At 45.2% G+C, this 26,031-nt stretch overlaps 1 protein-coding gene across 9 annotated transcripts in view; it reads right to left on the reverse strand.

Moving 5' to 3' along the window:
* Positions 1-26,031, reverse strand: part of IL1RAP (interleukin 1 receptor accessory protein) — a 236,369-nt gene that overhangs the window by 57,649 nt on the left and 152,689 nt on the right. The window lies entirely within an intron of this gene.

The raw sequence follows: 26,031 nt of genomic DNA on the forward strand, positions 1-26,031 counted from the left end.
CAGAAGCAAACAATTTCTCACACACAGATTCATTCCTGCTCACAAGAAGAGGGGTGCGTTTGTGCGTGGTAGTGTGCGTCACGAGAGATGCCCCAAATAGATTCCCGGTGTGTCATGAGAGATTCCAGAATTTTACTTTATGGTTAAGGGTGTATATTCAGTACTTAACCTCATGAGGTAGCCAGACAAACTTGGCCATGAAAACGCAGTGCTGTATGAGGGTGGTTTGAAAAGTTGGGTTAAAAAACCAAGATAAACAAATATTTTTTTTAAAAAAAATTTGTCAAAACCTATTTTTCTGACGGGATGGAAAAACTAGACACTTGCTGGATTCAGTGTACAGGCCACGATGGAGAGAATTTGACACGTATGCACATATATGCACATGCAAATGTACACACTAATCGTCTATATGTTTACACGCATAAGGGTTCATATTAGATTGTGAGCCCATTCGGGACAGAGAGAGTAACTCAATGCTATATTTAGGGGTCCTTTTATCAAGCTGCGGTAGGGATTTAATGCACGTAATACCGTGCGTTAAACCACCTGCGGCACTAGCCACTAATGCCTGCATTGAGCAGGCGTTAAGTTTTTTAGCCGGCCGCGGGGGTTAGCGCGTGATGAAATGTCCAACACGCTAACCCCGCTAGCGCGGCTTGATAAAAGGACCCTTAGTATTGTAAACTGCTTAATACCTATACAATAAATCCAATATAATATAACTTAAAAAAATATATATTTGTTGAGAAATATAACTGGGGTTTTTTAACCAAATATATTTAACTTGTTTTTTTACCGAACTTTTCAAACCACCCTCGTATTTTTCCGCTTTCACTTATTGGTTATGGGCTGAATGTTGACCTTAATCAGATAAGTGCCGGCCTTCACATACCTTCCACATGTTTTCAGGTCATAAGTATGTTTGTTTAGTTGATGTATGTCTAATAATTTAAACATGTTCATCTTCCAGATATTTTAAATTACTATGTACAACGCTTTGTACCTTTGGATAACCATTTAATCAAAATTTAAATAAACTATGAAACCTAGGGCTCCTTTTATGAAGGCACGTTAGCGGTTTTGCTGGCCACGCTAGCCGCTACCACCGCCTCGTGAGCAGGCGGTAGTTTTCCAGCTAGCGCGGGGGTTAGCGCGTGATGAAAAGCCACTAACGCGGCTTCGTAAGAGGAGCCCCTACTGTCGGAAAAATAGGTTTTGTCAAATTTTTTAAAAGGCTTGTGGGGACAGGAGAGGGGAGATAAGGTAGTATTACACTTCTCCCTCTAGATTCACGGGGGATAGGGTCAGAGCCGGACCACGAATGGTGAAATACCGCGAATATCTTCTGGTCCGGCTCTGACCCACCCCTGCCTCCCTATCGCTTTCCTCCTGGCATCCCGGCCTTACCTGGTGGTTTAGCGGGCTTTCGGGGCAGGAGCATCTTCCTACGCTCCTGCCCCGTGCAAATCGCCATTAGGAAATGGCTGCTGTGAGTTCCTGTAGTCTCTCGAGACTACGACGGGAACTCCCCACAGCCATTTCCTATTGGTGATCTACACGGGGCAGGAGCGTAGGAAGATCGCTCCTGCCCCGAAAGCCCGCTAGACCACCAGGTAAGGCCGGGACGCTGGGGGGAAGGCTAAACTATGAGGGTTTTTTTCTTTTTTTCCCCCTCCCCAAAAATCGCGAATATGTGAAATCACGATTGCCGAAACAGCGAATGGGGAGGGGGAAGTGTATTATAGAAGCCAGAACAGGTTTCAAATTTGGTTGCGTACGTTTTAAGGCTTTGGATAGACTTTTACCCAGCTACCTTTTGGATTGCTTCAATTTTGCTACTAGCAAACACTTGCGTACCATACCATTTTTTGATTTTCCATCTGTAAAGAGATGTGTTTACAAATAATTTCTTAGTAAAATTTTGGCATACTTGGCAGCCATGTGGGACAAACAAGTTAGCACTTACATATCAATCTCAACCTCTTATCTAGTCTTTAGAAAATCGCTGAAAACCAACTTGTTTGGTAAATATTTGGATTAATTTATTATGATCATACCACATATGGTTAGTAGCTGTGAACCGCAAGGTAGCTGCAGTATATAATAATTTATGTTAAGTAATTATTTATGTATGTAAATTCCTATGTGGCGTAAATGCACATGAATCAAGTCCCTTTCATTTGAAAGGAAGCTCTGTAATGAGAGGGCTTAGGATGAAATTAAGAGGTGAGAGGCTCTGGAATAATCTGAGGAAATAATTTTTTACGGAAAGGGTGGTAGATGCGTGGAACAGTCTCCCGGAAGAGGTGGTGGAGACAGAGACTGTGGCTGAATTCAAGAGGGTCTGGGATAGGCACATGGGATCTCTCAGAGAGAGAAAGAGATAATGGTTACTGCAGATGGGTAGACTGGATGGGCCATTTGGCCTTTATCTGCCATCATTCAGAATACGGCAGCGGTGTCTACTGCGAGCTGTCAAAGCTTAAGGTTAACAAGGCAATGGGGCCTGACAACCTACACCCCAGGGTGCTCAGGGAGTTGTGTGATGTCTTGGCGGAACCGCTATCCGCGCTCTTCAATCTCTCCCTTAGTACGGGTAACATCCCGTTGGACTGGAAGACGGCTAACGTCATTCCTCTCCACAAGAAAGGCTCCAAAATGCAGACAGCAAACTACAGACCGGTGAGTCTCACATCAATAGTGTGCAAACTAAAGGAAACTCTAATCAAACGCCAATTGGATACGATCCTGAACGAGGAGAATCTACGGGATCCCCGTCAACATGGATTTACTAAGGGGAGATCCTGCCAATCCAACCTGATCAGCTTCTTTGACTGGGTGACGAGGAAGCTGGATGTTGGGGAGTCCCTGGACATCGTATACCTGGACTTCAGTAAAGCATTCGATAGCGTACCACACCGCAGGTTGCTGAGCAAGATGAGTTCTATAGGATTGGGCGACACATTGACGAAATGGGTTGGGAACTGGCTTGGAGGTAGGCTTCAGAGGGTAGTGGTGAACGGCAGCCCCTCCGAAATGACGGAGGTAATCAGTGGAGTGCCGCAGGGCTCGGTCCTGGGCCCGACCCTATTCAACATCTTTATAAGAGACTTGGCAGAAGGGCTGCGAGGTAAAATAACATTATTCGCCGATGACGCCAAACTAAGCAATGTAGTGGGCAAAAGCACAACAGACATAAATTCAATGTCCGACAACATGATGCACGACCTACTCCTACTGGAGCGCTGGTCTAGGTCCTGGCAACTCAGCTTCAATGCCAAAAAATGCAAAGTCATGCACCTGGGCAGCCAAAATCCATGCAAGACTTACACCCTTAATGGCGAGATCCTAACAAGAACTGAAGCAGAACGTCAGTGAGAACATGAAGACTGCCAATCAAGTGGAGCAAGCTTCACCCAAGGCAAGGCAAATCATAGGTTGCATATGCAGGAGTTTCGTCAGCCGTAAGCCTGAAGTCATTATGCCATTGTATAGATCCATGGTGAGGCCCCACCTGGAATAATGTGTGCAATTCTGGAGGCCGCATTACCGTAAGGATGTGCTGAGACTGGAGTCGGTCCAGAGAATGGCCACCCGGATGGTCTCGGGACTCAAGGATCTCCCGTACGAGGAACGGCTGGATAAGTGCAGCTGTACTCACTCGAGGAACGCAGAGAGAGGGGTGACATGATCGAGACATTCAAGTATCTCACGGGCCGCATCGAGGTGGAAGAAGATATCTTCTTTTTCAAGGGTCCCGCGGCAACAATGGGGCATCCGTGGAAAATCAGGGGCGGGAAACTGCACGGGGACACCAGGAAATTCTTTTTCACTGAAAGGGTGGTTGATCGCTGGAATAGTCTTCCACTTCAGGTGATTGAGGCCAGCAGCGTGCCTGATTTTAAGGCCAAATGGGATAGACACATGGGATCTATTCACAGAGAAAGGTATGGGAGGGTCATTGGGGTGGGCAGACTAGATGGGCCGTGGCCCTTATCTGCCGTCTATTTCTATGTTTCTGTTTCTATGATTGGTTTTCAAGCTGAATAAAACTGATCACGTAACGAAACACTATCAGATTTTGCATTCTCATTCTCCAAAAAACGCTCAGGTAAATGAGGTTGGTGGAGAGTAATAATAATAATAACTTTATTCTTTTATACCGCCACAATCTTGCGACTTCTAGGCAGTTTACAATCAAGAGTGCTGGACATTCAGTGAAATACAATAAGTAGATATTAGAGGAAATACAGAGATCAGAGACCTCAGGAGGCAATAGTAAAGAAATACAATTTGCTGAGCGAAAATGTAATATGTACATTTTAGTAGGTAATGTCCCCGACAGGACCTGTTGGGGATAAATAGCAACGTAAAGTTACAATAAGATGAAGATATCAGATTATATTTATAACAGTGCTGTAAGTTCAGGTGGAATAGGGAGGGGGAGGGAGAGGGAGAGCGGGTCAATTGTTTAGGTATTTCTGGAACAGGTATGTTTTTAGGCGTTTCCTGAATTCCCCGTATGTAGTGGGCGAAAGCAGTTGGTCTAGGTCTTTGCCCCATAGGACTGCTTGGTGAGAGAGAAGGTGTTTGTGGTGTTTTTTCATTTTGCAGCCTCTAACTGGAGGGGAAGGGAGTTTTGGGTGTGTGTTTCTCTTGAGTTTTTTATTAGAAAATGCGAAAAGGTCCGTTATGTACTTGGGGGTCAGGCCGTATAGTACTTTGAAGCAAAGGCAGGCAAATTTAAACCTTACTCGAGCTTTTGGGACTCACTAAATTTGCATGTGTCCATCGCTGGTGATCTAATCTAATCTAATCTAATCCTTAGGTTTGTATACCGCATCATCTCCACGTTCGTAGAGCTCGACGCGGTTTACAGTAGGAGAAATAGGAAGGAACTACAACAGAGGGTTAGAGGTAGAAGTGTGAAGAAAATTGAGAGGACTTGGGATGCCAAGATATAAGAGTTTCCTTGATTCCCAAGTTGGAGGGAGACTTACATTTTTTGAGAAAAGCCAGGTTTTCAGATGTTTGCGGAAAACTTGGAGAGAGCTCAAGTTCCGAAGAGGGGAGGTACGGTTGTTCCAGAGCTCAGTGATTTTGAAGTGGAGGGAGGTCCCTAGCTTTCCTGTGTGGGAAATGCCTTTTAGCGAGGGGAAGGATAGTTTTAATTTGTGGGAGGATCTGGTGGTATTAGGGTTTGAGGAATTCCAAGAAAGAGGGATAAAGGGAGGGAGGATACCATATAGGATTTTGAAAGTTAAACAGGCGCATTTAGAGTGGACCCTGGTAATTATCGGAAGCCAGTGGAGTTTGGCCAGGAGCGGGGAGACATGGTCAAATTTACTTTTAGCGAAGATGAGCTTGGCCGCGGCATTCTGAATCCGTTGGAGTCTGTGGAGGTTTTTCTTAGTTAGGTTTAAGTAGATAGAGTTGCAATAGTCCAATCTGGAGAGGATGATGGATTGGACAAAGAGGGTAAAATGTTTTTGATGGAAGCAGGATCTAACTTTCCTCAGCATGTGAAGGCTGAAAAAGCATTTTTTTTTACCAAGGATTGGAGGTGGTCATTGAAGGACAATGTGGAATCAATGATGATGCCCAAGACCTTGCTTGAGAACTCAAGCTGCAGAGAGGAGCCAGAGGGTAGTGGGATGGAGATGGGTAGGTGATCTAGTTTTGGACCGAGCCAAAGAAGTCTTGTTTTGGACTCATTCAATTTCATTTGCACAATGTGGGCCCAGGATTGTGGGTTCATTATACAAGAGGATATGTTCTTAGACAGGTCGGTGAGGTTCGAATCGGTCTCGAGGAGGACGAGGATGTCGTCTGCATAAGTGTAAATTGTTTCAAGGGGGGATAGTTGGGCACATGAGCAGAAAAAAGAAAAAAGCAAACAAACCAAAAGCACAACAGCGGGAGCGATGCTCAATCTCTCCTGCTGCCAACCAACAAACTCCCCTCCCCCACTCTCACCCCCCACCCCCATGTAGATGTCTGACTGGAGGGACACGGATTCCCTCTACACAGCTGGCCCACCACTTCAAAATGAGCCTTCCCCTCCCCGGTACATCCCAGGGACAGCTGGGTGGAGGGAATCCGCGGCCCTCCGGTCAGACATCTACATGCAGGTAAAGGTGGGAGGGGTGGCATTAGAGGCAGGGAGGGGTGCGCTGGAGGCAGGGGGAGAGAATGGGCATCTCTCCTGCTGCGGGGGGGGCGGGGGGGGGTTGCAGCGGGAGAGAACTGGCATCTCTCCCACTGTAGGGGGCGTTTTGTTTGCAGTGGAAGAGAATGGGCATCTCTCCCGCTGCATCACAACATGGCTTTCTAGCAGTCTCTGACACTGCCATGCCTGTACCGCAGGGGTGACAAGGTCCCTCCTCGAGGGCCGCAAACCGGTCGGGTTTTCAGGATTTCCCCAATGAATATGCATGAGATCTATTTGCATGCACTGCTTTCATTGTATGCTAATAAATCTCATGCATATTCATTGGGGAAATCTTGAAAACCCGACTGGATAGCGGCCCTCGAGGAGGGACTTTGACACCCCTGCTGTACCGGCACCCCTGGACCGGTACAGCAGCTTTTGTTGCCAAAAGCTGACGCCATTTTTAGAAAATGGTTCAACATTTTTTTAAGAATCCACCAGAGGGCTCATTTCAATGCTGAAGAGCCCATTTGCATGTCATTGTCAGAGACTGCTAGAAAGTGCGCTAAAAACAGATAATCCATTTTTATAATCCGCTGCTAAAATGCACGCAGGCTAAACCATCGGTAAACAGTTTAGCGACAGCGTTAAAGTTTTGAGAATCTGGGTTTGAATCAGACCAATGGTCCTTCTAGCCCAGTATCCCATCTTTGCGGAGGCCAATGCAAGTCACAAATACCTGGCAAAAATCCAAATAGTAGCAGCATTCCAGAATCCTAAGAATAGCGAGATTCCGGAATCCCAAAGAGTAGCAACATTCCATGCTACCGACCCATGTCTGTCTCAACAGTAAACTATGGACTTTTTCTCCAGGAACTTGTCCAAACCTTTTTTAAAACCAGCTACATTAACTGCAAATATTTCCTTGTATAGTGACACAGTGGGTTATCAAATAAATAAACCTGTAAAAATGCCACTTATTTGTGCTAATTAGCTTGTTAGTTGATTAAATTGCACGTACAATTAAGGCAAGTGACCATAATTGCGCATCAATTTTTACTGCTTTCTATAGATTTAGGAGCCTGGTACGCTTAAGGCCCTGCTTCTGTATAATGCACGGATCTCAAACGCCACACTCTCAGCATTTTTCTATATTATGTTTAAAATAAATCAGGATTTTGATCAATAAGACATGACACCGTATACCAGTTAACGTATCATAAGGGCTCCCCTGAAGCCAGCTTTAATACATAAACAGACACATTCCCTGTCAAGTCTTATTCAGCAGGTCGGTGAGAAGTCTCTCATGAGCCGGCCTGCAACCACGATTTATCCTACCTTGTACAACACAAAACCCCCTTCCAAGAGCTGGAATGTAAATTTATACTTGAATAAAGCTGTCCAAACTGATTAATCAGCTATCTAGAGATGCTGTTGGTTTCTTAGGTCAAATATCTGCTGAACATCTTCTCTTTAATAGGATTTTACAAATCTGTTTCCGCAAGGCCTCAGAACAATGTTCCCACAAAGCCGCGCTGGCGTGCACTAGGGCGCAAAATTTAAGGCCTCAGCTCAGAAATTTCTATAGTATCGTATGAACTTTCAGCGATACCTTTTCCAAAGCTGCGCAGCCTTTGGCCTTCCTCTGCAGGCTTGCACTCAGGCGCACTGCTGGGTCTCACCCTCTGCCCAAGAGGAAATGAAAGGACGACCAGCAGGGACAATACGGGACCTTTATTTGGGTTTAGTTCACACCTTTTTCAGTTGTTGTCCAATTTATATTCAGTGGAGGGTTAAGTGACTTTCTCAAGGTCAAATAGGGCAGCAGTGGGCTGAATGCCAGGGAAGGCCTGTTCAAACACAGCTTGTACTATGTTAAAAGCCTTAGATCCCCTTTATATGAGCTGGACAGGTCTCAAAGTCATTACACAGAGAAACTCTACTTCCCCGAGATTGATAGGCTGGCAACTGATGGGCGTGAAGGGCACTGCTTTAAGTTTTAATGCAATCAGAGGTCAACTCAAATGAAGACATCAACCAAACCTGACATTAACAACAAATGCTCTTCTGGTGACAAGAGTCACTTTGGGAAAATGAGGCTTGTCAGACTGTGGATGCCTTGTGATTTTCACATTGCAGCGGTTCAGTTGATTGTTTGTTAAAATAATATGATTTTTAACCGTTAATGGTGTACGAAAAGAGTGAGGACAGCTTACAAAGCTCGGGCTGTGTTCATTTCAAAACCCATCGAAGGGAGCAATGAAAAGTGCACGTGTAATTTTCACTGCAATGCAATCCTACTGGGCACTCCAAAATACACGATTAAATAGATTAAAATGGTACAAAACACAGCAGCAAGATTACGGCTGGGAAAATCAAGGCAGATGAGTGCCACCCCACTACGGAAAGAACTACACCGGCTCCCGATTGAAAACAGGGTGAAATTCAAGATCCCACCGCTGACACACAAAATCATTCATCCCTCTGAACCACAATATCTAGCGGCCAGACTACATCAGCACACAACACCACGTGCACTATCCTCGAGCCAAAATCACCTGCTGGAAATTCCCGCCTCCAGAGATATAAAATACAAAAGCGCCAGGAAAAGAATGGCTCCAAGGTGGTGGAACGCTACCGCAGCTATGCAAAAACCAGTGTTAAGTTCTTTTGAAATGCCTTTTAGCTCCTATGGGTTGCTGAAAATGCCTGGTTAGCACTCAATTCGAAACTGCCTAATTGGGAGGCATTCTAGCAGCGGAGTCAGCACACAGCCGTTAAGACTTAAACAACGCGGTCCTGCAGTTGTTCACAGCACTTAGCTGGCTACGTTTTAGCCGGCTTTCTATGCCCTGGAGCATGGCCTGGCACTGAATTTAGAAACATAGAAACATAGAAAAAGACGGCAGATAAGGGCCGCGGCCCATCTAGTCTGCCCACCCTAATGACCCTCCCCTATTTAATTCTGTGTAGAGATCCCACGTGACGATCCCATTTCTTCTTAAAATCAGGCACGCTGCTTGCCTCGATCACCTGAAGTGGAAGTTTATTCCAGCGATCAACCACTCTTTCGGTGAAAAAGTATTTCCTGGTGTCGCCGTGCAATTTACCGCCCCTGATTCTCCATGGATGTCCTCTTGTCGCCGTCGGACCTTTGAAAAAGAAGATATCCTCTTCTACCTCGATACGGCCCGTGAGGTATTTGAACGTCTCGATCATGTCTCCCCTCTCGCTGCGTTCCTCGAGTGAGTATAGGCGTAATTTATCCAGCCGTTCCTCGTACGGGAGATCCTTGAGTCCCGAGACCATCCGGGTGGCCATTCGCTGGACCGACTCAAGTCTCAGTACATCCTTGCGGTAATGAGGCCTCCAAAATTGTATGCAGAACTCCAGATGGGGCCTCACCATGGATCTATACAATGGCATAATGACTTCAGGCTTACGGCTGACGAAACCCCTACGTATTTCTGCGATTAACACCAGCAGTGGCCAGAAAAATGCTGACTGCCGCCAGCTGATTATCCGACCCTGTAGGTTCATTACTTGTAGTGGTAAAGAATCCTTAAACCTGTATTTCACAATAACAGAAAGGCTACATTTTTGGCTCAAAAAATCATCAGTCATAAAACATGATTTCCATGACAAAGATTTCCATTAAATGGGAGCCACACTTAGGCAATGCTGTTTTATGAGAACAGGAGGAAAAAGCTAGTAGAGATCCACAGCCGATCTAACAATTTTATCCTGCGATGCACAATGTAGAGAACTGCATCTCCTAAGGCCTTAAAGCAAATGAATGAAACTGTTCAATTTCAATCTGAATTCAAGGGGAAGAATTAATGGCACCGTCTCCCAAGGCCTCGGTTCTGTTACCACCCTAGCCGCAGAGTTCTGGATTAATTGTCTGCTTTTCTTTATTTTCTGATTTGTTTTGTGGGGGAGGGGGGAGAGCGGGGGATTTCTAAATCCCTTCTCCGGCGGTAGCTACCCAAAGATGCACAAGTTTAAAAAAAAAATTTACAGCATAATAATGAGAAAAATGTAATAGCAAATTAAATTATAGTAATCAAATTAATTACAGATGCCTTGTGACAAAATTGCTAAAGCTGATTTATTGAGATATGGATAACGCTTTCAGAAATGCAATTAGCAGGCCTTCAGCACTGCGGAGAAATGCCGCTGCGTACGCAATGGAGACTGGGCTGAGAAGCTCTCTGCTAAAACAAACCGATGCCCGAAAGTTTACTGCAGTAAAATACTGCAGGTTACGTCTTCAAAAGGAGGAAGTCATGTTACGTGAGAAGTTAGCTTCATGGCTTGAAATCTGCGGGACCTTGACTACTTTGGGGTCCCATGCCACAGAGGACCCCATTTGCCATCGCATACAGTTCAAGCGCCTATTGCTCACCTACAAGTGGGTTCATTCTGCTGCCCCTCAATATCTCTCCTCTCTCCTTATACACCTCCCAGAGAACTCCGTTCCTCAGATAACTCACTCTTAACGTTACCCTTCTCCTCCACTGCCAATTCCAGACTTTGTTCCTTTATCTAGCTGATTCGTAAGGCGGAAGTCATTATGCCATTGTATAGATCCATGGTGAGGCCCCACCTGGAATACTGTGTGCAATTCTGGAGGCCGCATTATCGCAAGGATGTGCTGAGACTGGAGTCGGTGTAAAGTATGGCCACCTGGATGGTCTCGGGACTCAAGGATCTACCATACGAAAAACGGCTTGACAAATTACAGCTATACTCGCTCGAGGAGCGCAGAGAGAGGGGGGACATGATCGAGACGTTCAAGTATCTTACGGGCCGCATCGAGGCGGAGGAAGATATCTTCTTTTTCAAGGGTCCCACGACAACAAGAGGGCATCCGTTGAAAATCAGGGGCGGGAAACTACGAGGTGACACCAGGAAATTCTTTTTCACTGAAAGGGTGGTTGATCGCTGGAATAGTCTTCCACTACAGGTGATTGAGGCCAGCAGCGTGCCTGATTTTAAGGCCAAATGGGATCGGCACATGGGATCTATTCACAGGGCAAAGGTAGGGGAGGGACATTAAGGTGGGCAGACTGGATGGGCCGTGGGCCCTTATCTGCCGTCTATTTCTATGTTTCTATTCCTATGCCTGGAATAAATTACCCAAGTTTGTCCGTCGAGCCCCTTCCCTTGCTTAAAAGCAGACTAAAAACCCACCTTTTTGATACAGCCTTCAATTCTTAACCCTACTCCTCTGCCCTCCAACCCAGCCAGCAGATTAATCGTTCCCCTTAACTGTATTCATGAGAACCTGCTTGTCTGTTTAGATTGTAAGCTCTTTGGAGCAGGGACTGTCTTCTTTGTGACTCTGTACAGCGCTGTGTGTGTATCTGGTAGCGCTATAGAAAGAATTCATAGCAGTAGTGTGAAGAGTTTCTGTCTCTGGTAACCAGAGCTGAGCTTGTGATGTCATAATGCCTCAGTCCACCAATAAGAGCCAACCTCATCAGTGATGTCACAATGGCTTGATTGTCCTGTACTCCAACTCAGCCAGCAGATTAACCCTTCCCCGTTAACTGTATCCTTGACGTCCTCTTTGTATGTTTAGACTGTAAGCTCCTTCGAGCAGGGACTGCCTCCCTTCGTGACTCTGTACAGCGCTGCGTACATCCAGTAGTGCTATATCCATTGATTCCTAATAGGTTAGAATAATAACAGGAAGATCAATTTGCTGCTGCAAGGTTGATTACAGACATCCCAAGAACGGCACACATGTCGCCTTTTCTGAAACAACTACGTTGGCTGCCAATGGAATATAGTACTGTCTTTGGTGCACCGAGTTTTGTATAGATCAGCTCTGTCTTGTTTTCGTACGCTACAGACCTAGAAGGACATTGAGGTCAGAGGGAGGTTTGGAATTAACAGCAATTGAGGAAAACGGAGTGCACTATGCAACTACGAAACCGAAAATGTTGTGCATTTGTGGAACAATCTCCCTGGACGCTTAAGACTATGTATTGACTGGGCAAGCTTCAAGAAATTATTAAAGACACAATTGTTTGTTGATGCCCACATGTAGTGCGGATGGGGAATCCCCTATGCCAGTATGTTTGAATGAGAAGGCAGAGACTGTTGATTTAGGGGCTCCTTTTACGAAGGCGCGTTAGGATCTTAACGCGCGGGATAGCGTGAGCTAAAATGCCCTGTGCGGTAGCCGCTACTGCCTCCTCTTGAACAGGCGGTAGTTTTTCCGCTAGCGCACGCTAATCCGCTGCTCGCACCTTCGTATAAGGAGCTCTTAAGGTCTACGTGTTGTTGTGGTTTTATTTTTATGATGTTGGATTTTGGAAACCGCTTAGATTTTAGGCGGTATATCAATTTTTTAAAGAAATACCGTATTTTCACGCATATAACGCGCGCATTATACACGATTTTACAAACTGAGCATAACCATGCACGTTATATGTGTGAGCACGTTTTACAATTTTTTTTTTACATTGCTGGTTCCCCCCCCCGACGTCCGATTCAGCCCTGAAAGCCTGATGCCCCACCCTGAAGGACCGCTGGCCCCCCATCCTGAAGGACCGCTCGCAACCCCCCCCCGACGTCCGATTCATCCCCCAGCCCCCCCTCCCGCCGCACCGTTTGCGGTGGAGAAGCAGCCTACCTTGGGTTCACGATGCCAGTGAGCCCTGCTGCTTCCTCTGCCTGGGGACAGGACTTCAAGGGGGGACAGGCAGACCTTTAAGGGGGGACAGGACTTCAAGGGGGGGCAGAAGGAGGTTTTAATTCAATGAGCAGCATGCGCGGTATACGCGTGTGCGCGCTATATATTAATTTATTTACATAGATTTCTTTTTCCCGCGCGCTATACCCTTGTGCGCGTTTTACACGGGTGCGCGTTATATGCGTGAAAATACGGTAATCATCGTAGGATACCTCCTCTCTAATTCTGCACCTCTGCCTCTGGTCCTGGCAGCCCAAGTGCAGGGCATTAAGCTTAAAGACCCCAAATTAGTCAGAAGAGAGCTTAAACATAGACACAGAGAAAATGAAGGCAGATAGCGCCCGATTCTATATAGGACGCCTTAATTGTGGCCACCTAATGATATCTAAGTTCAGGATCAGCGCAGAACTATTTTTTTTTTTTTTAAATCAGCTTAATTTACCACGCTGATTTTCAGCCAATCAAAAAACAACATTAGATTCAAACGGTTTTATTGATGCAAACATCATCAAATGCAACAAATATAACATCAAGGCACTGATTACAAGAACAATGCATCAAATATAATAAAATAAATATATTCCATTTTCAATAAATCCCCACTTTATCTATATGTGACTATGTGTTTGAACCTTTCAATAACCTCTACCACCCCTCTCCATACCCTCCCCACCCCACCCAATGCTACTCTCTACCCTACCTTATCAAAACATACCAGTATTATTTTCATTCAATTAAATAAAAGCCCAATTAAGAGACCCAACTTAAAACCGCACTACGGCCCTTAGGATGTAAATCTTGCAAATATGAATCCCAGGTTTGTAGAAACAACATCTTTCGCTTTCTAGTATGCTGGAAAACCACATTAATTAAACAATTTAAGAGTTTGGCCTTCGTTCATTTTGAAGCTTGGGCCACTTTGGATTCTCAAGAGCTGAAGGAGAGCCGCCAAATATCTTCCCACCTGGAGCCACGACGCTGTTGACCCGTGTGCGTCAATGACATTGATCCCCACAAGCCATCTTCAAACTTCACTGGGGCGTGCGCTCAACTGTTGCGAGCGTTTCCAAATGCATTCTCTTTTGTCTATTGAGAAATATTTTGTCCTTCAAGCATAGGGTTAGCAGATTTTCCAGAACTAAAATCCAGACCCATGGCCCACCCACTTCCGTCCAAGTCGCATCCCGTTCCACCTCCAGCTTCCACCTTCACTTGTCGGGAGGGCATCTGCGCAGGTGCTGGTGTGAGGTCACTTCGTTGCATCCATGCATGCGCAGATGACGTCCTGACGTCGCTCTTAGCTGGAAGCTTTTCAAAACCTGGACAAAGTGCCCGGTTTTGAAAAGGCATCCGGACGCCTGGACACGTCCTCTACAAGGAGGACATATCCAGGAAAATCCAGACATCCGGTAACCCTATTCAAGCATGCACTCCTCCCCCCCATCTACCGTTCTCTTTCTGTCCCGAACCTGGGTAGAGAGCAGAGTAGCAGAAAAAAAAATAACCCAGAAAGACAATGAGGGCCGCCAAAGAGGTCTCTGGGGGCCACCATTGCCCCCCCCCCCCCCGGGCATTGCACTGAAGAACACCGCTCTAAGATTACTGCTGGTCCCATGCAAAACCAAGATGCCAGGAATGCACTGGTGCACGCACAGTTGGGCCTATCAAAAGCTTCTGGAAAAAGACTGCTGGATAACGTCACCCATACGTGGTAATGTAGTTGTCCAGCTTAAGTTCTATTTGGCACAACTGGTCAACAGACAGATTTGCAGCGTCTGCCAGAAAGCCAGCTAGCTCCAGTTAGAGAGTTTGTGAGCAGCAGATTAAGTCTTCCTAGGGCACAGCTCTCGGTGCTGAAGGTCTGTCTCCAGCCTTCGGATGCCGTCTTTAAATTCGCCTGCACGGCATCCTCCTTCCCTTTATCCCACTCTCTTGGAACTCCTCAAATCCTAATACCACCAGACCCACCCACAAATTAAAACTATCCTTCCCCTCATTAAAAGGCATTTCCCATGCAGGAAAACTAGGGACCTCCCTCCCCTTCAGATTCACTGAGCTCTGGAACAACCTTACCTCCCCTCTTCGGAACCTGAGCTCTCTCCAACTCTTCCGCAAACATCTGAAAACCTGGCTATTCTCAAAAATGTAATACTTCCTCCATCTTTGGCATTCTAAGCCCTCTAATTCTTCTTCTTACTCTATCCTTTAACCCTTCATTGGGGTTCCTTTCTCTCCCAACTCCTGTAAACCGTGCCGAGCTCTACGATTGTGGAGAAGATGCGATATAGTTTAGTTAGTCTCTTCTCTAGCCAATGTGCTTTGCGAGCGCACAGCAAACTTCGCCCGCCCGCTTCTGCCGTAGCTAGTATCCTTTTCAGAGATGCCCAACTCTGCTGTTAGTCACCCGCGGTGTCAGGAAGCAGTAAATAACATTTTTACGGCGGGTCGTTGTGCAGCAGGTTGCGACGGTGCCAGCGCGCTGATTTATGGAGCGCAGAGAATAAGAGACGGAGGCTCTTCACTAGCTGAGCCCCCATCACAGAGGTGACAGCAAAAGGTTGATGTCCTTAAGCACAGCAGGTCCATGATTCAACCTTCTATTCTCTCTTCTGCCCCCATCTAATTGCCTTTACTTCGTACCACCTCCCTCTCAGCCAGGCTCTTTTAAGGAAAGGATAAAATCCCTCCGTTTGCTCCCAGGCCTCTCCTTCTCCCCTTTCCCTGGCATTTCACCTACAAACTAACAAGCACAATGAATTCTCTTGACTAACCTTTCTACGGTGCCTCAGACCAGGTGGTAAATTTCTTCTGTTGTTTGAATTTTAAAATTCCCTGTTTACTTCCGTGCATTGCAGCTGAATACCTAATGGGCTCCCTACAATCCATTTTAATATATTATCCACCCGATATTAAGCTGGCAGCAGGCACTGGATTACCAGATGTCCTGGAAAACCTGGACATGTCCTCTATTTAGGGTGCAGTTTGTCTGGGTTTTGGAAACCCTTGAGCTCGGGGCTGCGTCACTGTGTCACGTCTGTGCATGCTCAGAGGTCCTCAAGACATAACCCCGAGCTCGGGGAAGAAGAGGTTTGTGTGGCGGTTGAACGGGGTGTGACAGGGCAGAACGGGGAAATCTGGTAACCATAGGCAGAGGAAAGGTCCTGCCGAGGCTGGCCAGAAGCAGCCTGTTTACAGCGTTGCTTCTGCTCACTGGCTGCCAATATTGCTTCGGGTGAGTGAGAGAGGGAGGAGGGGTTGTCAGGACTGGCTCTGTTGATTCGGGTGAGAGAGGGAGGGAGGGGTACCACACGAAAGACTGCTAAGAAAGCTATGGAACCACGGGGTGCAAGGGGAGGTCCACCGATGGATCAAAAACTGGCTGGCGGACATGAAACAGAGGGTTGGAGTAAAGGGCCATTACTCGGACTGGCAATGGGTCACGAGCGGAGTTCCGCAGGGGTCGGTGCTGGGACCGCTCCTGTTCAATATATTTATTAACGACCTGGAGGCAGGAACAAAATGTGAGGTTATTAAATTTGCAGATGACACCAAACTATACAGCAGGGTTGAAAACACGGAAGACTGCAAAGATCTCCAAAAAGATCTGACAGCGCTGGAAGAGTGGGCCAAAAAGTGGCAAATGAGCTTCAACATAGGGAAATGCAAAGTCATGCATATAGGGAAAAAGAACCCGATGTTCACTTACAAGATGGGGGGATCACCGCTAGGGGCGAGTAACCTTGAAAGAGACCTGGGAGTGATGGTAGACACATCATTGAAGGCGTCGGCGCAGTGCGCCACAGCCTCAAGGAAGGCAAACAAAATGTTGGGCATCATTAAGAAGGGTATCATGTCCAGGACGAAGGAAGTCATCCTGCCACTGTACCGTGCAATGGTGCGCCCGCACCTGGAGTACTGCGTCCAGTACTGGTCACCGTACCTCAAGAAGGACATGGCGATACTTGAGAGAGTCCAGAGAAGAGCAACTAAGCTAATAAAGGGCATGGAGGACTTCTCATATACTGACAGACTGAAGAAGCTGGGGCTTTTCTCCCTGGAAAAGCGGAGACTTAGAGGACACATGATAGAAACCTTTAAGATCATGAAGGGCATAGAAAAAGTAGACAGGGACAGATTTTTCAAATTATTGGGAACCACAAATACAAGGGGGCACTCAGAGAAATTGAAAGGGGGAAGGTTTAGAACAAACGCCAGGAAGTTCTTTTTCACCCAGAGGGTGGTGGATACATGGAACGCGCTGCCGGAAGATGTGATTAACAGGGATTCAAAGAAGGTTTGGATAGGTACCTGGAGGACAAAGGGATTGAGGGGTACAGATAGGAGTAGAGGTAGGTTATAGGGATAGGATTAGAGGTAAGTTACAAAAATTAGTCAGGGACCACTGTTCAGGCAATAGGCCTGATGGGCTGCCGCGGGTGCGGACCGCTGGGCAAGATGGACCTCTGGTCTGCCCCAGCGGAGGCAACTTTTTATGTTCTTAGAAGTGGCTGCCATGGAGGCTGGACCCATAGGTCTCTTTGGGGGGGGGAGGGTTGGAGGAAGGGACATGGATACTGGTCCTTTAGGGTGAAGGGCAAGGGAGATGGATGGATGCTGGACCCATAAGTGGGGGAGAAGTGAGAGAGAAAGTGACCCAGAAAGAAGGGAAGAACAGATGCTGGATCTACACGTGGGGATGACAGAGAAGGGAGACAAAAGTCTTTTTACATTACATCTCAAGCAACCAGACACTACAGTTATCCGGAATCCACTAATCCCCATGGGTGCCAGATAACTGAGAGTCTACTCTATTGGCTTTCTGGGTCAATGTTCCTCATGGCCTTTAAGTTAAATGAATATATGTAAAAACTGTTAGCTCTTGCAGGGAAACTAATAACAGAGGGACATAACGTACCGGTAGAATAGGTCACTAACGGGAGAAATACAATCTTTATAAGGAAAGAAACAAATACGGCAAATACAACAGGAATGAGGGGAGAAAGAGAGAGAGAGCGAGAGAAGAAGAAAAAAAGTCCGTTAAAAAGGAGGTAAGGAGATTTTAGCAGTTGTAAAGGCATCCTTTAAAAAGAACGCTTTTAAGTTTTCTGTTGCTGGTGTTCCCACTGGTGTACAGTACCTGCAAAATTTTAATGTGGGAGCACTTAATTATGGGGTGCCAAGTGCTCCCACTAATGCTATCACACTAGCTTAGCTAATGCAGCAATGCGCACTCTTTGCTCCCGACACGCTCGCTCCCAAATTATTTTGAAAAAAAAGAGGTAACGCACAGGCCACTGCACAATGTTCTAACGTTAGGGTGCGTGAACCACGAGTTAAGAGCTTAACGCTCTTTAGTAAAAGAGCTCAGCTGAACATCAGAATAGCCTTACTGGGTCAGACCACTGGTCCATCTAGCCCATTCTCACGGTGGCCAGTCCAGGTCACTAGAACCTGGCCAAAACCCAAGGAGTAGCAACATTCCATGCGGAATCCCCAAAGAGTAACAAGATTCCGGAACCCCAAAGAGTGCAACATTCCATGCAGAATCCCCAAAGAGTAGCAACATTCCGGAACCCCAAAGAGTGCAACATTCCATGCAGAATCTCCAAAGAGTAGCAACATTCCGGAACCCCAAAGAGTGCAACATTCCATGCAGAATCCCCAAAGAGTAACAAGATTCCGGAACCCCAAAGAGTGCAACATTCCATGCAGAATCCTCAAAGAGTAACAAGATTCTAGAATCCCAAAGAGTAGCAACATTCCACGCTACCGATCCAGGGCAAGCAATGGCTTCCCCCACGTCTTTCTCAATAACAGACTATGGACTTTTCCTCCAGGAACTTGCCCAAACAATTCTTAAAACCAGCTACACTATCACTTTCGTTTTAACCCCTCTGCACCCTGCCGTCCCATTTCAGATTTCTGTCTCTGTCCACCATTTACAGGGGGAATTCCTTGATAAAGCCCTCTGGGCGAAACATAGGTCTATGTCGGAGTGCCTACCCCCACCCGCGTAGATGAAAATGAGTATCTATATTTAAAATGAATTATTTAAAGTATTTAAATTATTCAAAGTATGAAATATTGAGACCGATGATGACTTTGGGTGCCTAAATACTGTATGTTTAAAAAGTTTATTGGCATACAGGCAGTACTGCTGAGGTCTATAAGTTAAGTAAGAATCTAATGTGATTTATTGTGATGTTTTGAAGTGGAGTCTTGAAAAAAGAATAAAGACAGAGCTGGTTTTTGAATTTGTATTGACAAAAGAATATATCTCTCCACCAGTGGCATTATTAATGTCTGGAATAGGTGCAAAAGAGTAAAAAAAAACAAAAAAAAAAAAACAGGGAGGCCCAAAGTTCCAAAAAGGACTTTATTACTAATTTAGAAGTGAAGATGTTCAGAAAGGACTCAACATGTTTCAGCTGGTCAGCCAGAGTCAGCAGTCAATCAAACCTCCAAAGCCAAATACACAGCGAAAAGGAATCCAAAGCCATTATAATCAACCATTTTTGCATCTTCTCATCGAGACTGTAAAGAGGTACAAAGGAACCACACTGAGCACGCCTAGTTACGTCAACACGAAGAAAGGGCAATCCACTTTTACAATAAAAAAGATGTCGTATAAATCCACAACAAAATCTCCCAAACCCCTAGAAAGAAACTGAGATGAGAGGGAGAGACCGCTGGTGAGAGGATCCACTCAAAAGGAAAATTAATTCAAGTAAATATTACTGAAATATATAAGAGAGCCCTCAGTCACACAGCCTTCCTCCAGTCTCCCGGAGATAACGGCTGTCACTGGTTTGCACCCAGAAAGGTGTCAACTGTGAAACATCCCCGGGCTCTCTTGTGAATTTTGGTGATAAATAACACAAAAGTGCAAAGGAGTGCATACAAAATCAAAAACACCCTCTCTACTAGTGGTCTCTGCCCCTGATCAAGGGGGGCCAAATGAGGAAAGTTCAAGTGTCCAAATTCAATAATAAAGCCAATGGAAGATACTTAGCTTCTCAAGAAAAGCTTCTTGAGAAGCTAAGTATCTTCCATTGGCTTTATTATTGAAAGTTCAAGTGTCCAAATTCAATAATAAAGCCAATGGAAGATACTTAGCTTCTCAAGAAAAGCTTCTTGAGAAGCTAAGTATCTTCCATTGGCTTTATTATTGAATTTGGACACTTGAACTTTCCTCATTTGGCCCCCCTGGATCAGGGGCAGAGACCACTAGTAGAGAGGGTGTTTTTGATTTTGTATGCACTCCTTTGCACTTTTGTGTTATTTATCACCAAAATTCACAAGAGAGCCCGGGGATGTTTCACAGTTGACACCTTTCTGGGTGCAAACCAGTGACAGCCGTTATCTCCGGGAGACTGGAGGAAGGCTGTGTGACTGAGGGCTCTCTTATATATTTCAGTAATATTTACTTGAATTAATTTTCCTTTTGAGTGGATCCTCTCTACCAGCGGTCTCTCCCTCTCATCTCAGTTTCTTTCTAGGGGTTTGGGAGATTTTGTTGTTTCAGTCATATTTTTCTCTCCCATCTTTCGGGTTCATTCAGGACTCAGTATAAATCCACAAGCATAAGTAAGAAATGAAGACTCTCGATTACATAACAAGATTCTACTGTAATAGCACCATGGATTCTGGTAAAACGTGCAACTTTACCTTGAAGGATACAGAAGCAAGCACTGAGTAAATGACAGCTACAGGAATCAACCAGGCTACCCTAGTATCTCATTTCAATATATCATAAGTAAAAATAACATTACCAATAAACACTATCAATCAAACTCAGAGTGTACCGTCTCCACTTCACCTCTCCTGGGATGGTTTGCACCGAGATCCTTATTTAGACAACTATAAAACAGTTTCACTATAGAGACAGGGAATGAATATCAATATGCTACAGAGCTTTCATGAATCTCCTACTTCTGCAATGCCAAAAAACTGGAGAAAGAGCAGTCCACATCTTACTAGAGGTATTCAACCATGAACTCAATCATTCTCCAATAAAATGATGCTTGTTAAGTCGATTTTTGGACTTTACCTTCTACACATGAAAAATAAGTAATTTTGTACTTATAGGCTTATAAGAGGGAACATAAAAATTGCCGCTGCTGGGTCAGACCAGTGGTCCATCGTGCCCAGCAGTCCACTCACGCGGCTTCCCTCTGGTCAAAGACCAGCGCCCTAACTGAGATAGCCCTACCAGCGTACGCTCTTGTTCAATAGGAACTTGTCCAACTTTGTCTTGAATCCCTGGAGGGTGTTGTCCCCTATAACAGACTCCAGAAGATCGTTCCAGTTTTCTACCACTCTCTGGGTGAAGAAGAACTTCCTTATGTTTGTACGGAATCTATCCCTTTTCAACTTTAGAGAGGGTACAAAAGAACAGCCATACTGGGTCAGACCAATGGTCCATCTAACCCAGTATCCTACTTCCACTGTAGACAACCCAGGTCACAAGTACCTGGCAGAAACCCAAAGAGTAGCAGCATTCCATTTGGGCCGCCGCGTGAGCGGACTGCTGGGCATGATGGACCTCAGGTCTGACCCAGCAGAGGCATTGCTTATGTTCTTATGAATAGCAAGATTCCAGAACTCTGAAGAGTACCAAGATTCCAAGCAGAATCTCAAGGAGTAGCAAGATTTTGGAACGCCAAAGAGTAGCAACATTCCAAGCAGAATCTCAATAATAATAATAACTTTATTCTTTTATACCGCCATAATCAAAAGTTTTAGGTGGTTTATACTAAAAAGAGCTGGACAATCAGTGAAATACAATAATACAGTAAAAAAATACAAATATCTGTAAAATAGAATTTCAATAATAAAACTCACTAAGTAATAAACTTATCGAACAAAGTGGTCTTAATTAATTTCCGATAACATAGCTTGCTGAATACATTTACCTAACCAAGATTGTTGCTGGGGTCCTATCTAAGAAGGTCTTATATCTACACCCATTAATTTTTGGATAAGCAAATAAGCAGAAGTTTCTAGTTTCTCTTGATGGTCTATGCAACACAAAATGAGGAAAAAGGTAAGCTGGGGCTATCCAGCAGATACAGAAAAATTTGAATAATACTCTTGCCTCCAAAGGCAGCCAATGAAGTAAACGATAATATGGACTAATAAGGTTGTTCTTTTTTAAACCAAAAATCAATCGAACAGCTGTATTCTGAATTATCCTTAATTCCCTTAGAATTTTTTTGGGTGCTCCTAAATAGATGATGTTACAATAGTCTAAAATAGATAAAACTAATGCCTGCCCCAATAGTCTGAACGATAAAGGATCAAAATATTTTTTTATGGTTCTTAATTTCCACAATGTAAAAAAGCAAGATTCCAGAACCCTGAAGACTATCAAGATTCCAAGCAGAATCTCAAGGATTAGCAAGATTTCGGAACGCCAAAGAGTAGCAACATTCTAAGCTATCTATCCCAGGGAAGCAATAGCTTCCCTCACATCTGTCTCAATAGCAGACTATGGACCTTTCCTCCAGGAAATTGTCCAAACCTTTTTTTAAACCCAGCTACGCTAACTGCTGTTAATATATTCTCTGGCAACGAGTTCCAGAGCTCATTTATTCTTTGAGTGAAAAAACATTTCCTCCTATTTTTAAAAAAGTATTTCCATGTAATCCCATTGTCCCCCCTCCCCCCCCTTTTTACAAAACCGTAGTGTAGTTTTTAGCACTGGCCACAGGGGTAACAGCTCCGACACCTTTGATTTTTGTACTTTTTTGAAAGGGTGAAAAATTGATTTACTCTTACCCATTCTATACTATTCAGGATTTTGTAGACCTCAATCATACGCCCTCTTAGCCTATCCTCTATACTTCCTTTGCGCCCCATCTATTTTCTCCCCTTCCCAGGAACCAGGCTGGAGGTAGGAGAGCTTATGATACAGTTGGGCCAGGGGGGGGAAGAGACTGATGGGACTCTTGGTGCTTTCCTAGCTCTTCTCTGGGCCCCCATTTCTGCCACTGATCCACCAGGTTTTGTGTTCTCATTTCGCTAATTGGATGGGGGCGTGGGGGGGGGGAGATAGAAGGATGAAGTAATTTCTGTGGCATTAACACCTCCAGTCATTTGAAAAGTGGACTCTGAAATCTTCTGTCTCCATATATCCCAACAGCTGGTTTCCTTAATCCAATCCAGGTTTGTCCCTTATAAATAAATTTGTGTAACATTTTGGGCGGTGTTGTACCCAGAATGTGCTGTTTCAAGCACAGCAATGTGTGATGTCATCGCGTCGACATCCACGCTTGAGAGGAGGCCCTCAAGCCGCCGACTTGCAAAGTTTGTGAGACACCGAAGCGCATGAACTGTTTTTTGGGAGGGGGAGGGGAGTTTTTTTTTAAACTATGTCTGGTTAGGATGCCTCTATGAGGGAATTTTAGCCCCTTACAGATTGGGAGACATAACAGCCCTAACACCAGGACTAGCACCGCAACCTTAAAAACACTGTTCAAAGCACCTCAGTATAACCCAGTGGTCTCAAACTCGCGGCCCGGGGGCCACATGCGGCCCGCCAGGTACTCTTGAGGCCCTCGGTATGTTTATCATAATCACAAAAGTAAAATAAATCAGTTTCTTGATCATATGTCTCTTTAGCTATAAATGACAATATTATTATTAAGACTTAGCCAAAAGGAAAGATTTATAAACTATAGAGTTTTACCTCATGCAAAAATGTCATTTCTTTAATAAGATATTAATTATTTTTTCTGAGGCCCTCCAAGTACCTACAAATCCAAAATGTGGCCCTGCAAAGGGTATGAGTTTGAGACCACTGGTATAACCTCACCTGAAGGAAGACATAAGAACATAAGAACATAAGCAATGCCTCTGCTGGGTCAGACCTGAGGTCCATCATGCCCAGCAGTCCGCTCACGCGGCGGCCCAACAGGTCCAGGACCTGTGCAGTAATCCTCTATTTATACCCCTCTATCCCCTTTTCCAGCAGGAAATTGTCCAATCCTTTCTTAAACCCCTGTACTGTACTCTGCCCTATTACTCCCTCTGGAAGCGCATTCCAGGTGTCCACCACTCGTTGGGTAAAGAAGAACTTCCTAGCATTCGTTTTAAATCTGTCCCCTTCCAACTTTTCCAAGTGTCCTCTTGTTCTTTTATTTTTCGAAAGTTTGAAGAATCTGTCCTTCTCTACTCTCTCTATGCCCTTCATGATTTTATAAGTCTCTATCATATCCCCTCTAAGTCTCCTCTTCTCCAGGGAAAAGAGACCCAGTTTCTCCAATCTCTCAGCGTATGAGAGGTTTTCCATCCCTTTTATCAAGCGTGTCGCTCTCCTCTGAACCCTCTCGAGTAACGCCATATCCTTCCTAAGGTACGGAGACCAATATTGGACGCAGTATTCCAGATGCGGGCGCACCATCGCCCGATACAATGGCAGGATAACTTCTTTTGTCCTTGTTGTAATACCCTTCTTGATTATGCCTAGCATTCTATTTGCTTTCTTAGCGGCTGTTGCGCACTGTGCCGTTGGCTTCATTGTCATGTCCACCATTACCCCCAAGTCCCTTTCTTGGTTGCTCTCATTCAATAATATCCCTCCCATCGTATAGTTGTACCTCGGGTTTCTGTTTCCAACATGCAATACTTTACATTTCTCAACGTTGAACTTCATCTGCCATCTCGCCGCCCATTCCCCCAATTTGTTCAAGTCCCTTTGCAATTCTTCGCATTCCTCTTTAGTCCCAGCTCCACTAAATAGTTTTGTATCGTCCGCAAATTTTATTATCTCACACTTCGTGCCTGTTTCTAGATCATTTATGAATATATTAAATAGCAGCGGCCCTAGCACTGAGCCCTGCGGAACACCACTCGTGACCCCCATCCAGTATGTTCAATGTTCAATGACAATGGATGCCCAAAATTATACCACTAACCTGATAAGGAAGCACCTCTCAGGAAGCTATGAACCCAAAAAGGACTCTACAGTAGAGAATGACACGGTGACAGAATTCATCACCCCCCGTGGATAACTGCGGGAAATCATCCCGTGTCTATCTCGACCTCGGTCCTTCTACACTGTGAAAAGACAGGCTGGGGATCTTTTCATAAATTGACCTCGCAAGGCTTGAGGGTCAGTGGCTAGAAATCACCTGGTGTCATTCTTTAGTGTCCATCTCAACCTCAGTCCTTCTACACCAGCATTCATCAATACAAGGCTTGAGGGTCAGTGGCTGGAAACCATCCCGTGTCATTCTTTAGTGTCCATCTCGACCTCAGTCCTTCTACACCAGCATTCTTCAATGCAAGGCTTGAGGGTCAGTGGCTGGAAACCATCCCGTGTCATTCTTTAGTGTCCATCTCGACCTCAGTCCTTCTACACCAGCATTCGTCAATACAAGGCTTGAGGGTCAGTGACTGGAAACCATCCCGTGTCATTCTTTAGTGTCCATCTCGACCTCAGTCCTTCTACACCAGCATTCGTCAATACAAGGCTTGAGGGTCAGTGGCTGGAAACCATCCCGTGTCATTCTTTAGTGTCCATCTCAACCTCGGTCCTTCTACACCAGCATCCTTCAATGCAAGGCTTGAGGGTCAGTGGCTGGAAACCATCCCGTGTCATTCTTTAGTGTCCATCTCGACCTCAGTCCTTCTATACCAGCATTCTTACATTACATTACATTAGGGATTTCTATTCCGCCTGTGCCTTGCGGTTCTAGGCGGATTACAATAAAGATGAATCTGGACATTTCCAGTAGATTTACATTACAGGAGAAGAGTAGATTACAAGTAACTGTGAAGAGTTATAATACATTCAACATCGCAGCAGAGATTCTTCAATGCAAGGCTTGAGGGTCAGTGGCTGGAAACCATCCCGTGTCATTCTTTAGTGTCCATCTCGACCTCAGTCCTTCTACACCAGCATTCGTCAATACAAGGCTTGAGGGTCAGTGGCTGGAAACCACACGGTGTCATTCTTTAATGTCTATCTGAACCTCGGTCCTTCTACACCGGTATTCTTCAATACAAGGCTTGAGGGTCAGTGGCCGTGCCTGTTCATATGCTGATTCTTCCCTTTTTCCTGAAAGAATGACATGGGGATGGTTTCCCGCGGTTATCAGCGGGGACAGGAACGGTGATGAATTCTGTCACTGTCATTCTCTACTCCACAGTACATGGAAATCTTCAA

This window comes from Geotrypetes seraphini, chromosome 9 (assembly GCF_902459505.1).
Source record: "Geotrypetes seraphini chromosome 9, aGeoSer1.1, whole genome shotgun sequence".
In the NCBI taxonomy this organism is placed as follows: Eukaryota; Metazoa; Chordata; class Amphibia; order Gymnophiona; family Dermophiidae; genus Geotrypetes; species Geotrypetes seraphini.